Source organism: Haemaphysalis longicornis, unplaced genomic scaffold (assembly GCF_048455015.1).
Source record: "Haemaphysalis longicornis isolate Haplotype H1 unplaced genomic scaffold, Haemaphysalis longicornis Haplotype H1 scaffold_2, whole genome shotgun sequence".
Classification (NCBI taxonomy): domain Eukaryota; kingdom Metazoa; phylum Arthropoda; class Arachnida; order Ixodida; family Ixodidae; genus Haemaphysalis; species Haemaphysalis longicornis.
Genome location: NW_027526295.1, coordinates 201,266,979 through 201,278,410, shown reverse-complemented (window position 1 = coordinate 201,278,410; position 11,432 = coordinate 201,266,979). Strand labels below are relative to the sequence as shown.

Sequence of the window (11,432 nt, the reverse complement as noted above, 5' to 3'; positions counted from 1 at the left end):
TATTTAGAAAACTCTTTTATTTTCGCAATTGAAGCAAGGAGTATGAGCGACATGGCGAGATGCTACGACGTCATGTTTTGGCGGCGTGAAGGATTGCAAGCTTGTACAGAACACGGGCAGGCTTGGACGCGCTTCGGGTTTGGAACTTCAAAGAGGTGTCCTGACTTGTCGAACAAGGCCAGCGCGCTGAAGCCAAGTGAATGGAACATCTGAAAAACAAAGAAGAACAAGAAGAAAAAAAGCCAAAGTTACACATATGCAGCAGTCAGGAACGGAAGCAGCTGCGGGCTGGCGACCCGGTTTATTACAGCTCCATAGTAGGGAAGGGAGCAGGCCGATAAGCATCCTTAGGCACCACAGATTACATGAAATTAGTTTTATAGACTTTCAGTCATGCTTCTACGAGGCCCGCGGCTTCGATTCCCGGCCGCGGCGGCCGCTTTTCTGATGGAGGCGAAAAGCAAAAACACCCGTGTGTACGAGATTTCGGCGCACGTTAGGCGCACGTTAAAAAAAATGGCAGCACCTCAACTCCGTGGATAATGGCGAGGGTGCGGAGTACGGGGACCGTGACATCCAAGTTGCACCCCGAGTGAAATCCGATTTGCGCCCCCACTGTCATTCGATTTTAGTCACTTTGCCTTCGCTTGCCATGGTTTCGTATTCGGGGAAGCTCGTTGTCTTCGTAGACGTTAGCAGCAGCGTGACGCGTCTTACGTTCGTTTCCGTCCATGGCGGGAAGAGGGTATGGGATTTTCAGAACCCGCTTACGCGGTGCACCGCGGCGCCATCTCGTGTTTACGCGTAGCGCCATTTAGCGTAGTTCGATGCAGTCACTGTGTATTACAACTTGATCACAACCTGACTACACCGGTGCTTTTGCGCGTTTTCTCGTATAGACACCAGGCCATTCTTCCCTCGAGGGAAACGAGGCGGCACACGCCGCTGCCCGCGCTCTTACATTCCGGGCGTCTTCGTCGACGGAAGAGGACCTTTCCGAACCCTCCATCTATCCCCCGGTCTCTCCCCGATACACTGAAATCTTGTATCATTATCGCCAACTGCGGCTTCAATACGCTCCTCCTCACCCATCCCTCAGCACACAGGCGGCTCGCATTTGGCGTCGACTGCAGACCAACACATTCTACAACACCACGATACTCCACTACATCTCTCCCTCCACTTACCCCTACAACCGCCCTTCTTGCTCCGTCCCAAACACTACCTACCACCTGGTGTGGGAATGCCCCTACGCGCCAAACCCCCTCCCTTCCCCATCCCCTGAGCAGTAGGAGCGCGAGCTGGCCAGCTCACGGTGCGAGGACCAAGAACGCCTCATCACTCGCGCCCAAGCAGCTGCGCTAGCTCGCGGCTATCTGGACTGAGAAAGCCACCCACTTTTATGCTCAATAAATGTTTTCCAATCCAATCCAATCTCGTTGCTAGATTATGTTAGTGCCTGTTTTCGAGTGTTTTGGAGTGCTCTTGTACCCTTTTAGAGAGTTTCCGCACAGATTTTCGCTTAAAGGAGCCATGAAGAGGAAATGCAAGTTGGTTTTATTCGAAAGATTTCGTGTTTTATAGTGCCCCCAGTGCTTGTCCGGATACAAACGATTCTCTGAGAAATTAAACAATTTAGGTTAAAACTTTGATTTTCCCACTAAATCGTTTGTTTTCGGGGTCTGCAATGACCTCACAGGAACCGACCGCTCTGCAGCCTAGAATACCTTCATTCACGCATCCGCCGTACAGGGTAGAGACACGTATACGCTGGCGCCGCCATTTTGGGTCGCTCGCTCGCCACCGAAGCAAATCATTGTGTCAAAACCGCGCTAAAATTATCGCCGCAACGCGGTTTACTGAAGAAGTTTGAATCATATTGTCTGTTTCGCGTTGCTAGGTCTCGTGGGAAATGAAAAGAATAACGCGTTGAGCACGTTGGCCCAATTGCGGCGGCACGGGACCGTTCAAAGGTTGTCTCCACCCTGTACAGCGGTGTTGGTTTGTTCCCGCGTTTCTTTACGTTACTCGAACCTAGATGGCGCCTCCATACCGTGGCAAGTGTTTGGTTTGTTTTTGCCCGTATTTAAACCTGGCTTCTTTTTGTTCTGGGGGAAAATATTCGTTCCCTGAAACAGTGCTCGCTCGACAAATGTGGTCACGTAAGACACCGTTGCTTGCGTCAATCGGCCAGTGTCGTCTGAGACAACCCCAAGCCTCGTAGTGCTGTGCAGCTAAACCAAGCATGCTGTGCGCAGTACGAACAGCAGTACGCATCAGTACTTCTATGTTTACATGTGCTTTCGTAACTTCCACTGTTTGTCCCATCATTCTTATTGCTTTGTAAAGAATGTGCCCTAAATTTAAGTGCAAATCGCTCGTTCGGCTAGTTTGTAAGCTCTACCTAATTTGCGTCTGCTTCTGCCGGCCTCCGCCAATCGCAGAGCTGGCTCGAATGACATCATAGGTTCTGTTGCAGGAAATGAGCTGGTGGGTCGCATGACCATTCCCTTTTTTCCTAATTATGTAGCTTATTTGAGCGAAGTTTACGTTAAAAGTGGTGTCAGTATGATTCTAACGAGGCAATCTTTTGAATGAACCAAACTTGTGTTTTCTCTTCATGGCTCCTTTAATGGTGGTGTGCGCACGGATTGACGCGGACGGACATTGGGAGGTCCTAAGGTACTCCGCACCCTTACAGGCGAGGGAGTAAGCCGTTTGGCTCTCGGGTACTAACTCACGGTCGTAGCCCAATGGGTAAGACGACTGACACTACCTCTGTCTGGTCTACCAAACACAGGCTCGAATCCTGCCGGTGCCTGTGTGATTTTTTGCGATTTTAAATGTTATGCGCACGGACGCGGACGGACATTGTGAGGTTCTAAGGTGCTCCGCACCTAAAAAAACGCGCATCGTCGCCTGCGTTGCGTCGGCGCGCGATACAATCAATCAAGCTTTACAGCGCAGGGTATACAGAGCAACACTTCGCCTTCCAGCCAACCCTTCTACAATACGCTTACTCTCATCTGGCACTGTTAACACGATCCCCCAGCCCCTCGAAGACCACCGCCTTAGCCAACTTGCTTGTCTATCCACAACCCCCTAAGGATCGTTCCTCCTGCATTAACTGAACCTCACTGCTCCACTTCGACAAGGCCACTGAATTCTCATATGGATGACTTTTGAAACGCACGCTGGCTTTCTCTCATGCTACCTTTTACGGCCCTGACGAAAGAATTTCTTATGTCATTCGGTAAGTTGGCTTTCCGAATACGGGGTTGGTGAACCTCACTACGTTGGAACTGGAGCGCACCAAAGGAGCATCGTACCTATGCGCCTCCTGGACAACGTCGAGAAGGCAGAGAGGGGCCAGCTGGCAGGCGCCTCTGCAGCATCCCAGGAGGCTGTTGATGCGGCGACCAAGCGCCCAGCCTCGCGTGCAGGGCCTTCGCATATCGCAGTCCAAGTCTGACGCCCACGATGGAGAACCTGTGTGTGCATGGTAACCACAGAGGTTGTTTACGTAAGCTTTGCCATTGCCGCAACAGTGCCGCAAATGGCTATGAACCAGCCCATCTGGTCCACATCGCGTGCATCTCACAGGGAGTGAACCAGCTGCTGACAAGGGCAGGGGGTACTCACACCAATGAGCCCTCTCCATTACCAGGCATGTACCGGCTACCAGCACTACCTTCTGGGCCGAGCAGTGAAAAGCCCTCGCCTAGCGCAAGCACCTGCGGTGCTCGCGATCCGACACGTCCGCACTCGGGGCTCCCCAGGCGCAGAACCTTTGCCCGAAACAGGCAGCAGGCACGCCCAGCTCCAAGCCCTCCAGGCGGTCCTGCGACATGTATATATATAGCGACTTCAGGTGAACCACGGTGTATCCGATTGTGACCAGCCCACGTCCCCGGGACCATCGCCATACCTCGACTCCGAAGGTAACCCAAGAGAAAATGTAACTGGTCCCAGGTGGTGTATGGTTAAATTCCCATTTGGGCCCAGCTGGTCCTTGCTGGTCCCAACTGGTACCAGCTAGTTCCAGCTGGGAATTTAACCATAAAACAGTGGTACCAACTACTATTTTCTCTTGGGAAGGTCACGGATGTGCAGCAAGAATGAGATTTTTTCATTTAGTTGTTCTTGTCCCAAATGCAAAAGAAAATTTTTGGCATATAAGCATTCTACGCCCGTACAGCAGCTTCCAGTGTAAGGCCAATGGAGCTCATTCTGTGAAGTCTGCATCGAATTTATGCACTTACGGTATAACATAATTTACGTTACTTTAGCCTCTCGTTTTCTTTTTAAGATAAGACCTGCACTACAAATATATGTGTAGCGCAGGTGCTTTGTTAAAAAAAAACGACAGGCTATGAATCATGCATACAAGAAGCGTTATATCGCTAGCAATAATTTCAGCAAATACCAACCCTAAACACACAGATATAAGCACAAGAACAGCGCTGTTAATGGCGAAAATTACATGAACATGGCAGGATTACCCCTCACGCAAAGCGGAATAATTCAGCCATCGGTATTTGTCAAGCCATGCCAGTTGTGATTTCCGTTTCTGTTTTTAGTCTCTAACGCAGCCCATCTCGTAGCTTATATCAGAGCTGTGAGCGAACATGAGAAGCTGGTCGACATTTCAGTACAGCCCAAATGTCGAGTCTGCTGTACTGAGCTCCCTCTTGGTGTTCTGAAATAGTTGCATTATTCTCTGTCAAGTATTCAATGCTTCGTGCATAAATGCCCTATAGCCTATACCTGAAGGCTCGTACTATACAGTAACTTTTCTGGGGCGGCCATCCCTTTAAGTGTAAGAACCACTCCTGGATAATGCATAGCAAGCCACTGCTAAGTTCATTATTCAATGCCATATCAAACATTAAATTTAGCAAGAAAAAATAATAACACAAAGACGGCGGTGTCTGACCATGCTCTTGCGGTTAGGCATGCCCTGTGCAAGTCGAGAAAAATCTTGACACATTTGGAATTCTGTCGTAAGATCTGAGGAAGGATTCATAATAAGGTTCTACCAGTTTGGTTTCAAACATTAATGAAATGACAAACTTTTTAGCGCACTCGTGCACTGCCACTGTTCAGCCGAATACAGACTGCCGGTTTAGTCTTTACAGTGTAAGAGCATGGACGGTTTTGGAATGTATAGGGCGCATAAGAATTTTGTAGTTTTCGTTAGTGACACGGGAAATGTAAATTAAGTTGGGAAGGTCCACCAAAAAACAGAGCATTGGACAGTCGTACAGACCCAGCATGACCTTTGGGCATGATGCGATGCTGGAAACAAGTCAGCATTTTGTTTCCCGGAGTGCACCAAGAAAACATGCGTAATGGCATGGTCACGCATACATAAATGCTACAGACTACTACGCTTCAGCATGAAACGGACAGTAATGACACAGTTAAAGTATTCCATAGGATAACAGAGGCCCTGATGTTCAAACTGAAGCATGGCTACAGGATACAACATGATAGACACAGTAGAGGCTACAACATGATAGAGTGGCTTAAACTTGCAGAGTTGATAATTTCGCTGCCATTTTGGTTACTGAAGTAACGCTGACGATTGCTCAAAATTTCCTTCATGTGACATTTTAGAATGTATACGTAACCGTTGTGGATCCAGGCAGAATTACATCAGCGCGCCTGTGGGTGATGTGATGCACACATATTTGGGGGGGGGGAGAGGGGGGAGGGCAAAGGTGTGCTGGTGCTCTTGAGAGGGCCGGTGGTCTAGATCACCAGCAAGATTGGAGTGTCCGCCAATCTTGCTGGCGGACGCTCCAGCAAGATTGTGTTTTTTTTGTGTGACCGCCTGCGTGTATCCGGCTCGGCGGAATATCATGCCGGGAATTGTGTGGGAGCGGCTCGTCTCAGTGACAATGTCGCGCCTATTCATCGGCATCATACGGATTGTTGGATTGGGAAAACTTCTTTGGGGCCTGCGAATGAAGTCCTATTGCTAGGTCTTCATGACTTGGCCAGAGTCGTCACCGCAGATGTAGCCAACCCGGCTAGGGGTCCTCCGCTCCCCGTCACCGGGTAGCCGGGGTCCTCCTGCCTGGCCAGCGCCACGATGACTCGCTGGACAGCCTGGAGTTGAAGATTTTGGTCTTCAGTCCGCACCGCCTCCTCGAAGGCAGGTGGCATCGTTCTTGTGTTTGATTCGTCCGGGTACGCGAGGCAATCCCAGACAATGTGCTCGAGCCTTGCTGGAGCTTTGCGGCACACCCGACAGGTTGCATCAGGGTATGTCTCCGGGTACATCTTGTGCTTTAGGTAGGGGCTCGGGACCGTCTTTGTTTTTGCCTATAGATGACCGCCTGCTCCCTGCTCAATCCTTTGCAAGGCGGCGGGAGCTTGCGTCTGGCAAGTCGATAGGCCTGAGTAATTTCTTTGTAGGTAGTCATTCGGTCTCGTGTGCTGTGCCACAAATGCTCTCCGCCACTTTGCCCGGCGCGGTTAGTGAGTTCGCGCGCACGAGCGTGTGCGGTTTCATTGTGGTTCTGAGCACGTGCCGACACCGTACCTGCGTGTGCCGGGAACCACTTGATTCTCGTCTTCCCCGTGAGGCTTGGTTGTCTTCGCAGTAGTTTCTCCGTTACGGGGGAAACCCTGCCTTTGGAGAAGTTTTTGACAGCTTGCCTGGAATCACTCAGGACCGTTGTGCAGCCTGGATCTTTGAGGGCCAGCGCGATCGCCACCTCCTCTGCTTCCTCGGGTCTCCCGCTTGCAACGCTGGCCGCCGCTCGGAGGTTGCCCTCGGCGTCGACCACCGTCACCACGAAGCCACGTTCGTTGCAGTATTCTGCTGCATCGACGTAGCGGGCTCCAGCGTCCCCGGCGTGGAGTTCCGCCAGCGCCTTGGCCCGTGCTCGCCGCCTGCCCTCGTTGTACTCCGGGTGCATGTTGCGCGGAACTGCATCCACCTGGATTTTGTCCCTGGTGTCGCCTCGTAGCTGGGTCTTGGTTCCCTGCTGTTCATGGTAGTTGTATCCCAGCTTGTCCAGGATTCTTCTGCCCGCTTTGGTTATGGTTAGCCTCTCTAGCTGCGCCACCCGTTGGGCCTCGATGACTTCGTCCAAGGTGTTGTGTACGCCCAGGATTAGCAGTCGCTCGGTACTTGTAGACTCGGGTAGTCCGATGGCCGTCTTATACGCCTTTCGAATGAGCGATTCCAGCTTGTTCTTCTCATTTGTTTTCCACTTGTGAAACGCCGCCACGTATGTTATGTGGCTCATTACGAATGACTGCACTAGTCGTATGAGGTTCTCCTCGCGCAGCCCCCTCTTCCTGTTGGAAACTCGTTTCATGAGCCGAATGGCGCTGGCCGCCTTGCCGGCGATCTTCGCCATTGTTCCCCCATTGTTGCCCTTCTCGTTGAGAAGCATACCCAGTACTCTGATGTCGGATACCCTGGGGATCGCCGACCCGTCCTGGGTGTAGATCTTAATCTGGTCTCGTTCTCTTCGTTGTTCACGCTGACTGTTTGTGGGCTTGTACAAAAGCAGCTCAGACTTACTCGGTGAGCATCTCAGGCCAGTGCCCTCGAGACTCCCCTCGACGGTCCTCACTGCTTTCTGCAGGACCTCTTCCACTTGGGCGTCGCTACCTCCCTTGACCCACAGGGTGATATCGTCGGCATATATCGTATGCTCGACGTTCTCCACCTCTGAGAGCTGGTGGGCGACCCTGATCATTACCAGGTTGAACAGGAGCGGCGAAATCACTGACCCTTGAGGCGTGCCTCGGCTTCCGATCTCCTTGGCTTTCGTCTCGACATCTCCGGCGATGAGCACCGCCGTTCGCCCCGTCAGGAAGCTCTTGATATAGTCGTGAGACCTTTTACCCATGTCCAACCTCGAAACTTGCTCGAGTATTGCCGAATGGTTAACGTTATCAAAAGCTCCTTGTAGGTCGAGCCCCAATACAGCCCCGGAAAGAATTGGCACGGCGACAGCTGGACACTGCCGGTTTCAAAGAAGAGCTCATTCGGTGACTGGGAGCCGACATTCGGCAGCAGCATGAAGCTAGCCCCCCGGTTGAAGCGAAGGCTTCTGCCTCGTCCGCCGCGGTGCCTTTGACGCTAGACCCAGCCACGGTACTTAGCCTTGCCAGAAACAGTGCCAAAGACTGCCTGCAACATGATCCGTTGCCTTTGCCAAAGCAGCCGCCATAGCAAGTGTTAGTAGCCCAAACATTGCCCTCAAGAAGTGCCCCTGTCTCATGACACCGTCACATCCGACGCGGTGTTCGCGCGCCATCACCCCAATATTCCATCGTTCCGCTTCGCAGCCAGCCCACTCCCAGCCAGCACGCAGTTATAAAAAGTACATTGGCCGAACATAGAGCTGTTTTTGCTTGCCACAGCGATGATCTTGACCATATCACTGATATGAAGCTCCGTGTTTACCTGCTAGCGTGTTGCCCTACAGTCGGAGCTCATACCGGTACGATGCAAAAGGAAAGCAGTTCCTGAAAATTTAGGGGCCCTAGTGAACCATGGCTTTCAAAGGGGAATGTAATGAGCTACAATCAAAGCCATCATCCGTGCCTTGCTCATCGCAGCCAAGCAACCGCTAACTCTACAGCTTCTGTGCGAATTCAAAACGAGTAAAGGCCAGGAGCTTCCATTCAAACACTACGGCTTCTGTGGCACCCTCAGCTTCCTTCTGAGCCTCCCGGATGCCGTACGCTTGACGCGGGTGGGTGGCGAAACCAAGTTCTGTCAGGCCAGTTCTCACAAAGGAAGTCAAGCACATACAGAATTCCTTCAACAGCCAGAAAGAGTTCATACTGTCGGTGAACCACCTGCCAACTACTTTCAGCCCAGCCAACAGCAAGCCCAGCATGCCGAAAACTTTGTCCATGAACAGAAAAAGTGAAAAACGCTCGTGAGCCAGCCACCTACAGGTTCCAAGCCCGTCAATAGCGCCAACCAGCCGCGACCTGTGCAGCAGCTAACGCCCAACTCGAGCCATCTGTGGTACCATAAGAGACCAAGGACAACTTGTGCCGCACCTGGCTGACCACTTCGTGAGTGGCATCGATGTACTTCAGCTGGACAAAGCCCATGCCCAAAAGTTTGGCAGCAGCATCGACCATTCAGCATTTGGCTACAAAACGAGCAAGGACTTCCTGCGTAGCAATTGTGGCATACTGTGTGCCACATGCAGCTCCATTTGAGAGGGTGTCGGCAACCTCCTGTCCAAGGACAACTGGCACGCCTTTCACGAACCTCGAAGCCAAGGCTAAGGCCCTTACCACGTTTCAGTGTGCATGAAACTGCCAGTGCAAGGAAGCAGGACAGTGTAGACTCACCTCTGCAGTCAGTGCAGCCACAGCTTAAACGGTACAATGCGCTTATTGGCTGTCTAGCCGCCTAGATGACTTGGTGCACGAGTGAAGCGTGCGGCAGTGTTTCCCCCGCGTGTATGAGTGTTGTGCCTGTTGTGGACAATGTGCGGATATTACTGTCCGCGAGACGTGGTCAACCAAAGTGGGGCGGGGTGCGAGCAGCCAGCCACATGTGCTGTAGTCATTGGGTGATCACTATCGTCACCTTCAGAGCCATTACGCCACGCAGCTCCAGACCCATGCGAGGTCTGGGACACGCTTGCTTGTTTGTGCTTCATTTGTGCCTGCCTCCGGTGTGGTCAATCGTGTTGTATAATGTCCAAATAAATGCTTTCCTTAAATAACTCCCATTCGCCTCGCCATGCAACCTGAATGCCCCAGCCTCCACGCCCAGCCCTCACAGTACTGCATACGGTGCAATTCATGAATTGCGAGGAGGACCAGAGATAGCGCAAATTAAAAGTAATGTGGTTTTAGCAGCACAATTTACAACAATCAAGGCCTAAACCTGAAAAATAGCTGCAGTGATTTCATTGAATCGGCAGATTTGATGATCCATGGCGGGTAAAGTGGATCACAAAGAAAGAATCTGGCTTGGATGTTTTTAAAAAAGCATAATAGAGATAGAAAATAGGTGATTTCTTGCTGAAGTTAGATGTCGGGATTTTTTACTATAGAAGTGTAGAGCATGTGTGTGCTTAAATTTGTTTTGAGATAAGGCGTGTTCAGGCATATTTAAGCGCAAATGTCAAGGAAGGCATTTATAGTAAATTTATCATGAGTGGTTTTCAAAGTGTCAAGACGCATAAAAAACAAATAGGCTCGGGTAACACTTCTTTACCATGTCTCCAGATAAACCTCTCTCAAGACACGTTTTTAAAACCTCTTGGTGTAGCATAAGCTTGTTTTTTTTTTGTTTTTTTTTATGAACGTTTATTTTGCCACAGGGCATATATATGGGATTATGAGGTGATGGTGATTAGATGAAAATGAAAATGTTCGCTTCGCGGATGAAGTCAAGGAGTGAACGATGATGGCGCCCATGTATCCATGCGGCGTATGCGGAGGCGTCGTCTACGCGGAGGCCCGTCGCCGCAAGGTGCCGCAGTCTCGTCGGCCTCAAGGCGAGGCAGGACCACAGCAAGTGGTGAAGGTCGGCAATCGCGTCGCTGCGGTGGCACACTGGGCAACCAGGGTTTGTAAAGGAACCTCGGTATTGAGGCCAGTGGCGGGTCACGGCGGGAGTTAAGGCCACCCCCAGCCGAATCCTTCTGAGCGCAACCTCCTCTGCACGGGTAAGACCCGGGGGGAGGGTGGCAGCACACGGTGGAATGAGAGCACGTGTGCGGCGCCGGAGGTGTTCTTTTCTCGTCACCAGGAGAGTGGCATCATCCAGCTCTAACGGGGAAGTCGGAGATGGAACGGATGCTGCCAGTCGGGCTGCTACGTCTGCCTTGCAGTGTTCTGTGAGTATGTCACGTGGAACCCATTCAATCAGGATCTTGTGAGCGATTCCTGCCGCAAGTTTATGAATACTCTGAGCCAGCACAGGGCTACGACTAACTAACCGTAGTAGGCGGACTGCTTGTAGAGCATCGGTGCGAACTACGATGCGCGCCCCGGGCTAGTGATTCCGGTTACAGCAATCAGAGCCTCTCTAATGGCTACAAGTTCTGCACAGAACGATGATGGAGGTTCCGGGACCTTAAATCTGGACGTCTTGCTAAGGGCTGGACGGCTAGTGCAATGAATGGCAGTGGCAATCATTGATTGATTGTAGGGTTTAACGCGCCGACGCAACGCAGGCGATGAGGCGCGCCGTAGTGGAGGGCTCCGGATTAATTTTGACCACCTGGGGATCTTTAACGTGCGCCGAAATCTCGAACACACGGGCGTTTTTGCTTTTCGCCTCCATCAGAAAAGCGGCCGCCGCGGCCGGGAATCGAACCCGCGACCTCGTGCTCAGCTGGCAGTGGCAATCACAGTCTCTTGTATACTGGCTTGTTCTCAGCAAGACATCTCTTACACGTTTACAAATAAACTTCTCAAAACTG

The 11,432-nt window shown here is 51.5% G+C and overlaps 1 protein-coding gene across 1 annotated transcript in view; it reads right to left on the bottom strand.

The window, feature by feature from the left end:
- LOC144169777 (carbonyl reductase [NADPH] 1-like) overlaps positions 1–11,432 on the bottom strand; it is a 55,542-nt gene continuing 44,110 nt past the window's right edge. The window contains exons 9-10 of the mRNA XM_077699111.1: positions 3,330–3,841; positions 1–209 (exon numbers count right to left, since the gene is read on the bottom strand). The gene's annotated coding sequence lies outside the window, so the exon portion shown is untranslated. The remainder of the gene's footprint in view (positions 210–3,329; positions 3,842–11,432) is intronic.